Raw genomic sequence first — 18,316 nt, 5'->3', positions numbered from 1 at the left:
TCCCGACATAAATGGCAGCACTCTAATATTTACCTACTGACCACATGCAAATGACTGGGTTCTGTGTAAAATTGAAGCGAAAAAATTTAGTCAATCATCTTGAATTTAAAAAACAAAAGCAATAAGCTGTTCAGGCTTCAGGTTCAGCTGTTAGGTTAGTTCAACATTTAGAAAAATAAAGTCATATTACTGCCTGCAAGATCGATCAAAAACATTGGGTTTGTTGAAAGCAACTGCTGACACTGTTAAGAAGTAAGAACGCGCTGGTGAGCTCAGGGTAGTGGAATAACTATGATAGACGAATACTTTCAATTGTGAAGATAAACCCCTTTTCAACAAATGAGCAGATAAAAACATTTCCAAGATGTATGCAAGATATCCTCAGAGGATGCATCCCATTGGCATACCTCAAGAACAGAATTTCCAGATTAGAGTTGGCTAAAATGTACATAAAAAGACCGGTAACCCAAAGTTCTACCAACAAATGAGACAATTTGGTACCAAAGTACAGCCACCTCACCCCTGTCTGTGAATCATGATGGAGGTAGAGTTTAGACTCAGGCCATGTATGGCTGCTACGAGAAACTGGCTCAATCTCATTATTGATAATTTGACTGCTGACAACAGCGGCACTACACGTTGCAGCAAGACAATGAGTCCAAACATATGGCTTAGAGGTTTTCATGGTCAAAAAGTGGATTTTTTTTGCCTGGCCAAACAGACTCCAGAGCAGAATCCAAATTCACTTGCTGAACACAAGATTAATGACCAAACCAACAGTGGCGGCAATTCAGGCCTGACAGAGCATCGAAGAAGATCCCCGCATCAGCTATTGGCTGCAGATTTTAGGCAGTCATCGAATGCAAAGCTTTTGCAAATCATATGACCATAAGATTGTTAATTTATCCAGTTACGTATGGTGCCCAAAATGAGGAACTTGTTTGTATAAAAACGGCTAGAACTCTTACATGGACCCAATATGGATGTTCATACCTATAAATTAGAGCTGACTTAAGTCGCATATTCATTGTTTTATTTCAAATCCAATGTGCTGGAGTTAGCGAGGAGCTGAAAAGCCTCAGTAGGTGCCTGAGAGCGAAATCCCCAATTCAAAAGAGAGAGCGAGACCGAGGGAGGCGAACGACACCAAGCTGAAAAGCAATTATTAGAGCGAAAGACCATAATCTGTTCGCGCTTTTCTGAATAGTTCGCCTATCTTGTTCCATCAATGCATTTTACAATATTAACGCCTTTAGTTGGTCACCCCGTCCGTACAGGTGTGTTTTTGTCGGAATGATAATAGGGAGGGCATATACGCGGCTTTAAAAAGTCACCAGCAGCACACGCATGATATCGACAATGCATGTCTCACAGAAAAGGTGGTGATAGAAGTGCCAATAATTATGATGGCAGGTGTGCCATCCCACTAAGTTACGCCTTGGCAGGGGCATGCCCCATACCTATACAGCACCGAGAGTTTGGCACTTTTCAGGGTTCCCCACAGAAATAACCACAACAGCCACAGACACTCACAGACAGATTTCATAAACAACTTCACATGTCCACACAATAAAGCCCCAAACTAGAATTTTGCGTATTCTCCTTCTACTCTTTCTTCTTCTTTTTCGTCTTCTTCTTCATCTTCTCATTCTTCTTCATCTCATTCTAATTTGTTCTGCCGCCTATCCCACTAACAACATGTCTCCCCATTGGACATTATACCAACATCAGCCAAATCCTCATCCTCACGACCCAATCAAAAACTTGCATTCACACGCAAAATACCCATACCTTTTTACTCTGATACATTTCCAGTTTTAACAGCTAATCTGCCTGTGGCCTAGTGGGTAAGGTTACAGTCTTGGGAACATGGGGGTCGTTGGTTCAAGCCCAGGACATGTTTCTTTAACCTGTTTTTACCCTCACTAATAATTCTCTACTACTTCTCAATTATTGCTTTTACACCATATCTACCCGCCGTTCACCGAACGTATACACTGCATTATGACGTACCGTCTGCACGTTCAGTTATTAACCGGCTACAATATTGCAAAGCCATATGGATTCAACGGGAGCTCTTCTGTGCTTACTTGCCTGTGATCTTCTTTAAAACCATGGACAGGTTTGCTAATGATATTTCACACATTGCAGGTTGAAGGATTGAATCTCGCCTCGCCCTCAGGCAGATAATTCCCTCTTTTACACTAACGTTTTCTTACGCTTTTATATTTTCTTTACCGAAACTCACTCACGGCCACCCATATGCATTTCATGGCGGAAAATGTATTCCTTTTATTAAAAAGTTACACCAGTTCACCACTGTGCCATTTCTACTAACCATATTTCTTCACTTGGCTACCGTACAAAACCTTATCAGCAAACGCCACGTTTCTACATTCATGTTACCTCGCCCTGTTCTCTATCTAGCCACATACAAACAATTACTACGTATGTACGTTCTGCAATTCCCCATTAAAACATTACGTTTAATATCATGACACTCATAAGTATAACTACTAGTACTGAACATGACAAAAGCACACCAGTGCAATAGATTTCACACGTTATTTAAGCCTCCACTTTACCGATTGATGCTTTACACCGACTAATATATACACCATTCCATAAGGAAACTAAGCTCGCTCATGGTCACTTAATAACTCCTCACTATAGTCTGTGATGATGTCAACCTTCACCTACATGCCCATTCTGCTAAAAACATATTGTTTCAACTGCGCAATTTCATCATTTCATCCTAATTTCTCTCACATGTTATTTTCTCATATGCAAAGCCTGCTGGGACATATGTATCGCTCCTATTCTCCACAATCAAGTTTTCCGGTTCTAGCTTAAAACAGTGAACAGGATTCCCACCTGCTAACCCATAAGCCTATCAAAATGCCTTATAAACTTTACAAACACTAAAAGTGCATCTCCACGAAATAAGAGACAACGGAGCAGAATAGCAGGGTACACAAGTTGCGACTTAGTCAGCTTTAATTCTACGGGCTTGCTGATTCTTATCTCAATCAAGGCTCGTTGGATGGCCGTCAAATCCGTGAGTACATACACTGGCCATATTACACCTGCATTTCTGTTGTGTTTATACTTACGCCACAGCACCCTTTGTCACTAACCCTACCCTAACCCTAACCCTAAGCTTAATTTTAAGCTTAAATTTAAGCCTACGCCAAAGCTTAAGCTGAAAATTAAGCCTAAACCTAAGATTAAGCTTAAGGTGAAAATTAAGCCTGAGCTTAAGCTTAAACTTTAGCTAAAAATTAAGCCTTAGCCTAAGCTTTAGCTGAAAATTAAGCCTTACCTTAATTTTAAGCTTAAAATTAAGCCTAAGCCTAAAATGAAAATAAAGCCTAAGCCTGAGCTTAAGGTTAAGATGAAAATTAAGCCTTTGCCTAAACTTAAGCTGAAAATTAAGCCTAAGCCTAAACTTAAGATGAAAATTAAGCCTACACTTAAGATTAAGCTGAAAATTACGCCTAAAATCCAGCTTAAGCTGATAATTAAGCCTAAACCTAAACTTAAGGTTAAGCTGAAAATTAAGCCTTAGCCTAAGCTTAAGATGAAAATTAAGCCTAAGGCTAAGCTGAAAATTAAACCTCAGCTTAATTTGAAGCTTAAGATGAAAATTAAGCCTAAGATTAATTTGAAGCTTAAGATAAAATTAAGCCTAAGCTTAATTTTAAGCTGAAAATTAAACCTAAGCTTAATTTGAAGCTTAACACCAGGAGCGCCGGACCATTTCCTGGCATTCAAATAACTTTTCGCGCGGCCAAGGGTCAAATGACACATTAGCCTTCAAACTGGAAATATTCGCATTGTTCGCTAGATGGCGCTTATTAGACAGGAGCTGACAAAGGTTGCCAGCCCATTGTCCTAATGAAATATTTGCGAGATTTTAGACTGTCAGAGTATCAGAGTAAGTTATGTTTTAGTTACGGCTCGGCATTCTAGTCAACACATTGTTGCAATATAAATGTATTTAGAATAAACAGTATGTCTGTATGAAAAGCTAACAATAAACAGATTGTAGGGAGGTCAAACCTGTTTTTCAAAAAACAAATTTGACAGTTTATTCTTCATGCATAATATCATAAATGCTAATAATCAAATAGGCTAACAACATATAAATCGCCAATTTGCTAAAATTAGCCGCTTCCCTCCGCATGTGATCACTGATCGCTGTTTTCTGTTTTATAAAAATACATGTAAAAAATATTGTCGTTCAAACGAGTTTTTTTCCGGTGACCAGAAAACATGTAGGCTAGGCTACACTGGCAAGCAGGTCATAGCTGGCTGTGACTATTCGACTGGGGATTCGAAATCCAAAGTCTCTTATTCATCGTAGACTAATTACAAAAAATACCCATTCGTAACACTGAATAATACCGCACTGTACATAAGACCATAGCAAATATATACATGCAAGAATCCTGTTGTTCAAACGAGTTTTTTCCGGTGACCAGAAAACATGTAGGCTATACAGGCAAGCAGGTCATAGCCTAGCTAGCTGTGACTATTCGACTGGGGATTCGAAATCCAAATAAGTCTCTTGTTCATCGTAATTACAAAAAACACCCATTCGTAACACTGAATAATACCGCACTGTACATAAGACCTTAGCAACCAAGTGGAATTTCAAAACTGATTATCGCTTCAGCGCACACACAAAGTCAAATTGAGATAGCAACAAAGTAAAAAGACGAGACACCTGTCTTCAGTAATTTGCTTTATTAGATCAAAAAGCATACAGCACATTGTTAGGAAGTTGAAACGATTTTGAAAATATAACGTTAGCTAAATATATAGCTAGCAAGTTGAATTATTTAGAATCACCCCGCAAATCAATAAATAAAAAATCTATATAAAACATTAGCAATAGAGCTGCTGGTAATGCGGTAACGCCGTCAGCATTCAAGACAGAGCTTGGGTTGCATTTTTGTACATTTGCCGCAGACAAGTCGTTTACACTTGTCACAGATATCACAAGTTTTGTTCCCTCCACATCTGGATACCTGGCAGCGTTTTCTTTTTAGTGACCGCTCTCGCTGTGGTGTGTTGGGGGTTTCTGGACTGCAGAGGGGCGCTAGGACGGTACGCCGCGGAGCTGCCTTTGCGGTCATGTGATTTGCACGCAACTCCTTGGCCAACTCAAGAATAAATCTTCTCCGACTAATTGTTTTGTTCATGCATTGCGTGTACAAAACATGGGCGTTGATTGCAGCCAGATCCAAAATGTTGTAAAAAACGGCAACTGGCCAACGACGACTGCCCCCCTTGACCGAATACAGCCGTGCCATCTGGTCCAAAACATCCACTCCCATTTTTGTTGCGTTGTAATGGGCGATGGTTTCTGGAAGTTTTTTGGCATCAGTGTCGATCGATACGGTTTTGTGCATAGTGCTCAAAATGCACACATTTTTCTTGGGCTTGCACTGATAAACCGTAAGTGTAGCGTGTCCAGCTCTCCAGATCGTGGTGGAAAATCTCTCTTGATTTTGTGCCTTCGCAGAAGGGGGCACTTCTCTCCTCTTTTTGTTCATGGTACCCACCAATGTAGTTTTTTTTGCGTGTAGATTGTTCGCCAGGGCAATCGATGTGAAGAAATTGTCCGAGGTTATATTTCTTCCTTTTCCGACGAAGGGTTCCACAAGGCGCATGACCACATTGTCAGCTAATCGTTCACCGACAGGCCTCGCCTCATCTTTCCCAAGGTATGGGAAAGCGTTCAGCATGTACTTCGTTTCAACGTCGGCTGCTATCCAGAACTTTATCCCAAATTTATCTGGTTTAGTAGCAATGTACTGCGTGAAGCGGCACCGCGCTTTAGTTGGGAACAACTGCTCATCAACAGTTATGTTTTCTCCAGGTGTGTAACACGCAGTACTGTTGCTTACAAATTTGCTCCATATTTCGGAAATAATGGCAAATTTGTCTTTCTCAAGACGTGTTGCCCTTGTGTCCTTGTCATCAAATCTGAGATAGCGCATGATGTCCCGAAACCTTTGCCGCGACATAGTTTCATTGAAAAATGGATTTCCCAAGTCTGAAGACCAAAAGTCTTCTAAATTCATACTTTTACCGCCAGTGATGCCTCGTAAATACAGCAGTCCCACGAAAGCTTTCAATTCGTCGACTGACAGGTCCCAGTTTTCTGCACCATTTCTGTGGGCTTCTGCCACAGTATACTTGACAATCTGCCCCCACATCAGAATGTCAATCAGACATAGCAGACTGCTCAGCGGACTTACAATGTTCTCCTTGGCGCACCGTGTGGGCCCAGCCTTTTCCCGTAAGATATTGCAGGATGGTGCTCTGCCCAGAGCATTACCAGCAGTCTGTTCGACCCAAACTGTCCCATCGTTTGCCCTTTCCTCTCTCTCTGAGACAAACTCAGTCGTAGTCGCAGTCTCAGTTTCAACTTCAGAATCAGATTCAGAAGCTGAATCAAATTCAATATCCAGCTCCAACTCCTCATCGCCCGAATCCATTTCATTGGCATCCTGAATCAGGTCCAAAGCTTGCTTGGCAGAGTATCTCTGTGGTCGTGTGTTCATCTTGGCAAGCGATACCAAACCGAACTGGTCGCCGAAATAATCATGCTTCTCTTTTATAGCCATATTTTCGTAGCCCAATAATAATTTGAATAGAAATTATTATAACAGCCCCGCCCATGCCATTATAGTTTCAGGTGTGAGGGGCGTGGTGTGGTGCGTGAAAAGTAAATTCCTTGATAGGATGTAACATCCATAACATGTTACATTAACAATCTTTTCGATTAAAACTTTGATAATTATGTAGATGCCTAAATGTGAATACTCTGCGTAAAAATTAAAAAAGTTGCACATAATAGCAACATCTGCAAACGTGTAGGATATCTGTTTCCATTGTGTGGTATTTTAACATGGATGCATTTCATTTTAACCCTTATATAAATTTTTCCACTTGCATAACTATGTAGGACTATGATTTTCGTTTGTGTAGGAATACAAACGAAATTCACATGCATTTTAGAGAGATGATAACGAAACGATCGCAATATTTTAAATATTTTAAAAGAATATAAATAATGATACATTTATTCCTGGTTATTTGACGTGATTCTTGCTTGGGCTGTCAATCCTATGATAGTGTAAGAAAATTGTTCATTACATGTGCCGATCATTAGTAACATTAGTGGTAGCGACCTGTTTCTCCCGATTGGTAACTGTAAATGTATTGCTGAAAGTGGAATAGTAATTATGTGGGCAATTAGTTTCATAAACTCCATAAACCCTATCAATGATTGCGTGGACATGGTAAAGCACAGAGACGCCTATATTCCCACGCAACGCATCCCGATAGTTTATGCATGTGCTGTTGCATCTACGCAGACAGCGTGAGCAGTCTTCTAACACAGTTCCTAACGTGCAAGGCTCTAATTTTTGAATATGAAACAAGGTCCGAACCTATTATGACTAGAAATAAGTAAAACTTAAAAAACAAGTAAAAATGTGACACTTGTATCTTTGTTTTGGGCATTTATCTTTTTACTACTCAGTAGGCCTAAAAGGCCTACTCATGATAATAGCTTCAAAAAAACTACCAGCTATTCACGCACGATCGTTCACGCTCATCCATTGAATCGTCCCTCACCCCTCCCCCAGCACCAGAATACTGAATTCTTTAGATGCCTTTAGCGAAACCAGAGCTGATAGTTTTTTCTCTATGGCCCCGAGTCAAACCCAGTAGGTGTGAATGTTCAGCTTCGCAGAGGGGTGTGATTTTCTTCCTCTTCACGACACCAGTGATGGCGATTGGAGACTTCACCTCAATAGACCTAACTTATATTTTCAAAACCTACATTTTCAACTGTGAAAACAATATTTAAAAATTTCCATTCAATCTATGGATAAGCAAATGTATTTATTGATATCAAATCAATAAACAAGAAAATCAATATAAAACATTAGTAGGCTAAATGTTAATAGTAAACATAAAACATCAGTAATAACAAGCCCAAATCCGCAATAGCTGCGACCGCGCATGCATCCACAGGAGGACACTTTTGTGGACCAACTGACCAACAAACTAAAGAGCTGCTGGTCGCCTATATGCCGCGGAGTTTGTAAGCTTAGCTGCCTTTGCCATCATGTGATTTGACATTGCAAGTTCGGTCGATAGCACATTGCTCAAGATGCCGTCTCATCTTTATACGTGCATGCATGAATATGTGCTTTCGTTTCTAAGTAAGTGAAAAATTACGGTCAGCATAACCATGCTGTGCCATGCTTCGCTAAAGCATCTGAAGTTTTCTGTGTTCTCGGGTGGGGGAGGGGTGAGCGTTGAATGTCCCATACAGATCAGTGGTCTTACCCTTACCCTTAGATTGACATGTGAATGTCCCACTTGAGAATGGTTCACTTATGCCACGTGTGAATGTTTGAAAGTTGATATCTCTCCAGGGAGAGGAAAAATGTTCTATTTGTCCGGCACATAATATTATTATGTTATGTTAGCCTACTCAAAAATAATACAAGTATTTTGCTTAGCCGTAATTAGTTACGCTACAAAGTATGCCTTGTATTACTTTTAGTTACGCAACAATCTCTCGCTCTTGCTTATACTTTTTTCTACATTTTTATTCTTTTTTTTCTATTTAGTTTACTGTTTTTAAAAAAAGATTTTTATTACTAGTTTACTCAACGGAATAACAGCATACACCACACGAACACATCACAAGACACTTCACATTTGAGAAATCATTTTTGATTGTAGGCTATGTAATAGTTACATTTATTGTTCTCTCAAGTAGCCTAAAGGTTAATACTATGTTTTTAAAAAATTGTGGAGTTATACATAATAGCAACTGCAAAGCCTAGCCTAACCGGACATCGTGTCACCACTCGCGTGCTTCCACAATGATTTTTTCCCCCCAAAACCTTTACTCCCTGAAACGAATGTCCCCTATTTCCTGGTCCCTCAAAAGCCAAATGTGTCACGTCACATTTTTACCTCACAGAAAATAGGATATGATACAGCTATAATTTTTTTTAGCATATTTTGTGTGTGTGTGTGTGTGTGTGTGTGTGTGTATACATCAACGAGCAAGGTATGCTTGATCAGAACTCACAGAAAGTCCACTGATAACAAGTGCACTAAATAAACGTAATCCGTCTGGGATAAATGCATAGGAAATTTGCCGAGGGAACCGATGGCAGAAGAAACGTCCGAGTTGGTGTACAAAAAGACGTCTTCACTGAAACACTCTATAAATAAACTAATTAACAGCCGAAACAAACCATGACTAACTATAAACTAACAAACTACGCTATGATTCAAATATATTTTTATCATGCTGTATTGTAGTGGTTTCTTTATTTTAGATTGTTTTTGCAATAGTGTTACAGTTTGTAGTCCTAAAACCCGGAAGTAAGTTTGCATTGGGTTCTCATCAGATTTCTCCCGTGGGGATTTAGTTTTCTGCCGAAAGTAAGGTTTGTGGTGAACGTAAGCCTAAATGAGCTTCACGATTGTTTGTCAACCGTGGATTTCTAAGCTGTCATGTGCTTTTGAAAAGTAGGCTAAATTTCTATATTGAAACTACAAGAGCGGTCACATTTTTGCAATAACCACTCTTGTTTTACTAGCTCGCATGCACGCTGAGCGTCGAACGCTAAGCGTGAGTGAGCGGCGAACCCATAGAACTCGTAAAACAAAACGTGAAACTGTTTTAGGCATAAATTAACCATAGGTCTTATTTTCGGAAGAAAACTAAATCCCTATTGGAAAAATGCATTGGCAATCTGCCGAGGGAACCCATGGCGGAAGAAACGTCCGGGTTGGCCTACAAAAAGACGTATTCACTGTAATATTCTATGAATAAACAAATTAACAGCCGAAACAAATAGCGCTTCGAATATATTTTTATCTTGTTATATTGTAGTCGTTTCTTTAGCTTAGATTTAGTTTTTTCAATATCATACGCAGCATTGTTGTTGTACGTGAACGTGTCGCATGCAGCCATTGTGCACGAGAATGATAATGCATAAAATTGAAAAAAAAAAATTGTTTATGCATTTGAAGACGGATCAATTTTATTTTAACCCTTATTTAGAAATTTCCAGTTGTATAATAACTGTAAAAATAAAATGTAGGGCTATGATTTCAGAACACAAGGGAAAGGCATAGGCATAAACAAATGATCACAAAACGAACGCAATAGCCTATAAAAATATTTTTTAAGATCACATATTTAAAACATTATATAATGTATTATTCAAAATAAACATAAACAAATATTTCTAATAACAAAATAAATAAAACATTCGTACAAATATAAATGCGTGTCCACCGCGATGAAAAGTATATCCTTGCGCCTCCTGGTGTGGTGAAGGAAAACTGACTCCTTAGTCTGAAGACGGCCGTAATTTAACAACACTGTTATAACACACACGGAAGTGAAATAAGGTGCTTTTAACATTTTCCAAACGGGACTTTGACATTCCTACTACGCTGGTACGTAAAGAACAAATATTTAGGAAAAGTCAGTGAATGCGGATGATGTAGCTTGCTAGTAACTAAATGAAAAAAATCCTAAACTCCGAAATATCTCAGTGACAGGTCAAATGACCTGTCACAGCGCTCCTAGTGTTAAGCTGAAAATTAAGCCTAAGCCTAAAATTAAGCTGAAAATTAAGCCTTAGCCTAAGCTTAAAATGAAAATTAAGCCTTACCTTAATTTTAAGCTTAAAATTAAGCCTAAGCCTAAGCTTAAAATGAAAATTAAGCCTTACCTTTATTTTAAGCTTAAAATTAAGCCTAAACCTAAGCCTATGCTTAAGTTTAAGCTGAATATTAAGCCTAAGATTAATTTTAAGCTTAAGATGAAAATTAAGACTAAGCCTAAACCTAAGCCTAAGTTTAAGCTTAAACTGACAATTAAGCCTAAGCTTAATTTTAAGCTTAAGTTGAAAATTAAGCCTAAACCTAAGCTTAAGCTTAAGCTCAAAATTAAGCCTAAGCCTAAACCTAAGCCTAAACTTAAGCTTAAGCTGAAAATTAAGCCTATGCTTGTGACAAAGGGTAAGTGACTTGAAAGAATTGAGGAAATATTGGGTAGCATTGCTTTGAAATACATTTTATGTAATTTCGGGGAGGCAAGATAGCCTATATTGTTCAAAGTACCGTATCTTGGCATCATTTTGATATCAATACTTTTCAGTAACTTGGCATTTTTGTACGTTGAAAACGTGTTTTTTATGAGATTAAACGATACCGTGCTGTACCTATTTGATCGCCGGACAAGGTTAATGTTAAGTAGTTAGCACAATTGGACAGCACTAACACATAAAATGTACTTTGAATGGGACCTGGTAAATCGAATGGTAAATGTGCAACACGTTCAATTGTATTGAGCAGCACCGAAAATTTCTGTCACACTCAATAAACGACAAAAGTCCCTTTAGAAAATTGAATTAAATCATATATTTTCTGAAACGTTATCGATTCTGCTTGGCCACCGTGAGCGTATAGTTGCTTTGTAAATTACGGTAAGTGCAGAACGCCTAGGCCAATTTTATATGTACTGTGAGCTCCATGTTCATTTGGCTCTGTTGTACTCCAAAATGTGTAATCGATGTTAACTGTGGTTAAAGTCTACATTATCAGATATTATTTAAGGGTATTTATATACTCTTTGGTTTCACAAAGTAGAAATGACAGCCCTGTTAACCATAGTCCGCCAATTTCAGGGCGCTAATATGTTTGGGACAAATGCCTTCACGGGTGATTCTGATTAGTCAGAAGTTTTCAGTTGCTTATTTAATGCAAGTATAAGAGAGCTGTTAGTATCTAGTCTTGATTACAGGCATCGATTTTGATACTCCTGCACAGCTGTCCTGAGGAGGTGGAGCCAGTCTTGATCATCCCAAAGTGGGTAAACTGTAGCACCGTGGCACCACAGCGCCACTCAGTACCACAGCATCTGCCCTGGGGTCCAACCACCTTCTTTTCAGCAGGCCCTGATGCAGTCAGGCAGACTCACTCGTTCCCCCATACCAATTTAGCAAGGTTCCCAAAACGAAGTGCTTGGAGGGTCTACCGTAGATAAAACTGGGTATGTCATCTAAACAGATTACGCTGTATTTGGCATGCGTTTCAGCACTTGCTCCATTCCACTCAAATGTGGCAGGGCTATTGGATTGTTCAAATGCCAACATTTTCTCTCCATATTAGGGAATATTAGGGAAACCTGCTGTTAGCTACTATGTATATTGAGCAAGACAAATCCAAAAATTAGTCGTCAATATGCGGACGTGGGTAAGAGACTTTTCTAGCAATTTCTTTAACATTAAAATTGAAACCGAAGTCTACCTGCTGTCTGCACAGGACTGGAGAGGGCCATCTTTTCTTCTTACCATCCCATTTTGGAGGCAGTGATGTGGAGAGTTCCAACACTGGTACAACCTAGTATTAGCTTGTAGGGTCTACCATAGCTTATACTCCAGTTGGTATAAGTGTTGTTTTGGATATAGGTGTCCATATGCTGATAACTGGATATTCAAGCTTCAAGTGTTTGTCTATCAAAAGTGAATAATCATTACAGAAGGAAATGCTCCTGCTTGTCTGTAGATAAATATTTCCATTTACATCAAAACTTTCACATTTGTTATTTTGATTTTGTTTGATAAAAATTAGCATGTATCTTTTTCTTATGATTTAATGAACATTTAGAAGATCTTTGATAAGAAAAAAAACATGGTTCCAACTATATGTTGCAGACACTCTGTGGGAAACCGGATACATTGCTGCAATTGTATATAGAGGGCCTGAGAAATGCAAGATGAGGATGACTTCACATCTAATAAATGTCCCCTTGACCTATTTGACAGGCCACTTGGAGCGATGTCTCCAGAGTGCCTCGATGACCTTTGCTATCTCACGGATGACAACCACTTTCTGGACACATTTTGTTTGATGACTAAATGTAAAGCGATAGAAATTGTCCAGAAAAAATGCACCTCATCTACATAATCTGTTTGCCGAGAACACCACTTTCTCCAAATTAGACAGGAATAAAGAAAACGTTTAATTTTATGACAGAAAGCGATGAGGGCAGCAAATTCATAGATATGAAAACAGACCATCAGTAATTAAAGAGTAATGTGTGCGACGCATGGCAATGTATCACACAGCTGAGCCACAGAGGGGCAAAGCGTGACCCACTGTTTGTCCAATCAACTTCCTGACCTAATTTTAATGTAGTCACCAATGGAATTAATATATAATATATAATGGTAAGTATTAATAATAGAACGATATGGAAGTTCAGGATCAGTTGATGAAGGGTAATGGAATGGACGATAGGGAGAAAGCATGGAACAACCAAATTACAACCCGAGCAGTCTCTGCGTATCACAAGATTAGAAACCAAATCTTCATGAAATCACTCCATTCGAAACATAGCATATTAGTCAACAATTTCTCTTTTTGTCAGAATAATAAATGTAATACATAAAATCAACATGAACAAAACTGAAGAATTAACTAGCATTTGTGTTATACAAGTAATAATGATTACACTTGCCTTTATGTATTATTTTGTACCTACATAATAGAGCATTCCAATGTTGTGCTTCTGTTCTATTGTGCTTTTGATAATTTGACCTAGTCAGTTAGAAAATTTCTTTTTCATCATCTCATCACAGTAAAATTAGACATCATGATGTTAAAGCATTTCCCAACACACCTGACAGATGACGATTGTGGAATTTTTAAGAGTTCAATTTATTCCGCCGTACTTTTGTTAGTAGAAAAATAAATGCAGGCACGTCTTCGTTTCAAAATAGGTCGTTTAATGTAGCAAAGGAACTAGTGGGTCTGTTACCCAAGTACAGATAAACACAGAACCAACAAATGACGGAGACAGTGAATACTTATACCCTGTTCCTTCAAGGAAACAAAGGGCCAAATGGTTATCTTAAACACATCACGGGGAAAGGGGGGGGGGGGGTAATCAGACATTGGGGGGGAAGAAACAAGGTGTGGGGGAGTTGGACTGAAGTAGGGGGTAGAGGATATCACACAATGGTACTGCATATCAAAGTGAGACAATTTGACTGGGCAAGGGGGTAGAGGATGTAGCACAAAGGGTGTGATTAGAAGGTTAATTTAAATGAGTGTGGTGGTAAACAATCAATGTTATCTGTAACTGGCCCACTACAATGTGAAACACCTCAGAAGGGTAAACTGTGGCTCCCATGTTTTCCAACATTCCCTACTTTTTTTAATTTTTTATAGGAAAGTCTTCTATATTCAAATGTGTATGTAAAGCAAAGAATATGAAGCAAAAACAAAAAATAAAACATAAAAATTAAAACAAACCCACAAATTATTCAGGGGTTATTTCTGAGCCATCCCACAGTTTCATTTCTATCAATGACTTTCTCCAACTGTTTTTTTTCTGTTTGCGCCAGCAATAACACTGTGTTTGACCATTGAGGATACGAATTACTATTAGACCTACAATAGCCAGGAATATCCGGTTCCAAAAATGTGTTCTCATCAGAGCATCCTTGTCGCTTCAGGACTGTGGCCTCTGCCTGGGCCAAGCTCACCTCCATTTTTGTTTTGAGTAGTGTTGAATCACTCTCCATTAGAGCTTTCTTCACCTGAGCATGAATACCTGCAAACACATTTGACTAAGGAACCAGGTAGGCATCATCCCACGTGGCCAAGCTGTTGGACTCACTGGCATCAGTAGTAGGTAAACGAATGTTCCCCATCTGAACAGTGTATGCTGGTGTAAACCAGAAACCAGGGGGGTGATTAACACCTTATATTACCATATGGAAGTCCTGTGGGGTGACTCAGAATACACCAGTGACACTGGTCCACCACCCTCTCCACTTCCTCTAAAGGGTGCACATTCCTCTCTGTGGACAGTTCATTATAGTTAATAGACACAATTATTGCATGACTTTCATGCATAACATGTATGAATGTAATAATCTGTTGATTCAGTCATTCCCTTACCAATTCAAACCTTAAGAATAGTAAACAATACTGATCAAACACGACAATGACATTAGCTCAATCATACCATATTTACATCATATTATAAAACCCTTTTCTTTTTCTTCTTCTTCTTCTGGTCCAAAAATGATGCCTTCTCTAGGAATAGGGTGCAGTGGAGGACATTTGCTTCAGTCCAACTGCTTGAGTCTTCCCATTCCTTTAGAGGTTGGCATTGTCTATTCTCAACATACATATATGTATTATTATTATCATTTATTTATTTATTTATTTATTTTTAACCATATAAATTTAGATGCATCATTGTTAGACCAGGGTAATATGTAGATTCACGCTCCACGGCCCATCTCCACTGGTTATCCTGTCCCTCATCCCAACTAGTTATTGCGTTATCATAATGTGTCCAATTACGTGCTTTTACTGTCACAATGAATTCTTGTATTCTTGGAAACTGTCTTCCACCCTCAATAGTGTGTTCTAAATGAAGATTCACTTGATACTTTCCATGTGTCCTCTGTTGTGAACGCTTCACCATCTTTCCACCTGTCTGATGTCCATTCGGTGAATCCAACATCAACTGCGTGTATTGTCCTTGACACATTTTGTGTGTTGTTTATGAATATGATAGGAATGTCCCACTTAGTGCTGACTTCCAACCTGTTCCTGAATACCAGGAGCCTCGTCCTCATCATGATTAATTCTGTAGGGGAGAGAAAGACCAAGTGTGAGTGTATATTCTTATGCAGTTTTAATCATTTGAACATTGACATTGGTATCAAGTTCAGCTTTGTTATATAATTTGCATTGGTCCCAATGATATCGGAAATAGTGTATTGCCCTACCCCGCTTTTGCATCACCAATTTCAAATTTGTTTCACCAAGTTTGTTCATAACTTCTTATGAACCTTCTCAGTTTGCTTCCTAGCCTCCCCCTTTTAAATTTTTATTTTATTTATTTTTTTTTTTTAAGCATCCCCGATTTGGAAAGTCACTCTGTATGTGGGGTTGGACTGTGAAAGGGATTCTCAGAGCCTTTCTGGCTGCTCTGCTCAGCATGTGCCTTAATCATAGACAATAGGTCTGTGTATGTAAGAGTGCCTTCAATCTGGGGCTGTTCTGTCTGAGGCTGCTGTGCACGCAGCTGTTTTGGCCCTTTTCCTTCCATCCCTCCTCCTTTTGACCAGCAGTGTCGCTTGGAATGGCCAACACGCTTGGAATTGGCACACACACGGGGGCTTCTACACTCATTCTGAATGTGACCTGGCTTCCCACAGTTAAAACAATGAAATTTGGCCTGGCCCTTATTAGATGCTAGCACAGCAACCCTTTTTCTAGAGCTCTGTTTAGGGCTCAGTGAACTGAGTTGCGACTCATTCCACACAGTTAAACAGTCTTGGATATCCCTGCCTATGTGCTGTCTGACTGGCTGTGCACCCAGTTCTCTATTCAACTGTAACAAGTTGACAAGTAGGCGAGACAAGATCTTTATATTTATTGATTACCAAACTCCAAAACATTGGATCGTCACCTGTTAGTAGTGCTCTGTTCCCTCCACCTATGTTTCGATTGTACACAATCACAAATGTTCTAAGAAAATCAGTGGGATGCTGCCCTTTCTTAGGTACAAACTCAAGAATTTTATTCATGTCAGCTATAACGCGATAACCCACAGCCTCGCTCATTAGCCTTAACCTTGCGTCATGATTGGGGAAAACAACAGGGTTTCCCTGACCCTGTATGAATTCTAACGGAATAGTAACTGATGTAGGGAGCACAGATTGCAATAATTTACAACAGTCCTTGTCAGTTAGAGAGTGTATTCGCTGCAGCGTTTGCACCTTTTCAACAACTGCGGTCGGGTCACTAACTCCGTCCCATGTGGGAAGTTGTTGTTGCAGTGTAGTCAACTCTGAAAGTGTAAGATTGCGATCCACCTGTTGATCTGCATATTCATATGTGATAACCCCATTGACAGGATTTTGTGTTCCGCTTGTACGAACCCTGCGTGTTATTATTGGTGCGATTTTAGTGTTTTTTGTCCCGACTGATTTAGTTGCTTTTTGTGATGTAGAACTTCTAGAAACCAACCTTCGGCAATTAGAAAGAAGTGAATTGGTAATAGATGCATTACATTCTGTCCCACCAGTAGGACTATGAAACCCCGGCTCCTCATCTAAAATTTCATTATCACTTCTTTCATCATCCACATCTAATAAAGGAGCTGTTTGGCAGTTTGTCTGTCTGACTTCCCATTCGTCATCATCAGAACTGTATACTGACTCACTCTGCTCCTCTAATGTCCTTAAAATCACTGCCACTCGCCGTTTCATTATGGTATTTGCAAGTTTTTGCTTTGCCATTTTTTCTTTCAGCGACCTGAACTTCTGTACAATCGCATTATCCTTATTCTCCCCAGACACATTCCATAACTCTTTATATGCCACCTGAGCATCGCGTAACTGTCCCTGCGTTTTAACCAATTCTGCAGTTGTGGTACTCAATTTCTCCCTCAATTGGCAAATTTCTTTTCTAAATTCTAAGTGTGTTGTGGCATGTAATATACGTTCTGCAACAGATGCTTCCAACTTCCTTGAATTTACCTCCAGTGCTTTATTCAAACTTTCAACTTCACCTCGCAATTTAGGAACCTCTACAACTTTATCGGTCAAAAACTTAATTGTTTGGACCATAGCCATCACACAGTTAGCCTGTCTCGTTTTCTTATTTTTCTCATTTTCATTGCGCTCTTCACAAGCAGTCTGAAGATATTCAACAACATCCACTTCCTGTGGTACGTTATAAGAATCCTCCTTACAATGTTTGGCCAACCACCTAGCGGCCCATGATTTCCAACCATTCACTGCCATTCCTAAACTCCTGTACAATGGACAAACAAACTTTTGGTACTTGAAATTGTCCAAGGTCTATGTAACTTTATACAAGCCCCTGTCTAGAACACTGTACACATGTACAATCAATTCTGACCACTTGTATTTTAAAACATTACACAATTTCCGTAACTATTCCTCTACAATATTACATACATAAATATTTCATACTCACAAATGTACGTGGTCCGTTCCGTGCCTTCAAGTCCGTTTTTCCTTCAGCGTTGGCAAATGGCTTCCAAAACAGTCCTCCTCTTGCTGTAATCCTTTCTTGAATTCGGCGTCAACATAAAAAAGAAAGTCTCTTCTGTAGGCCAGTGTCACACGCGAATGTCAGCCTCCCCAGTTTTTTTTTTTTTTTTTTTTGAAAAACGCAACAAGAACCACAGATTTGG

The sequence above is a fragment of the Anguilla anguilla genome, chromosome 2, assembly GCF_013347855.1.
Source record: "Anguilla anguilla isolate fAngAng1 chromosome 2, fAngAng1.pri, whole genome shotgun sequence".
NCBI lineage: Eukaryota > Metazoa > Chordata > Actinopteri > Anguilliformes > Anguillidae > Anguilla > Anguilla anguilla.
This window is presented reverse-complemented; position numbering follows the sequence as displayed.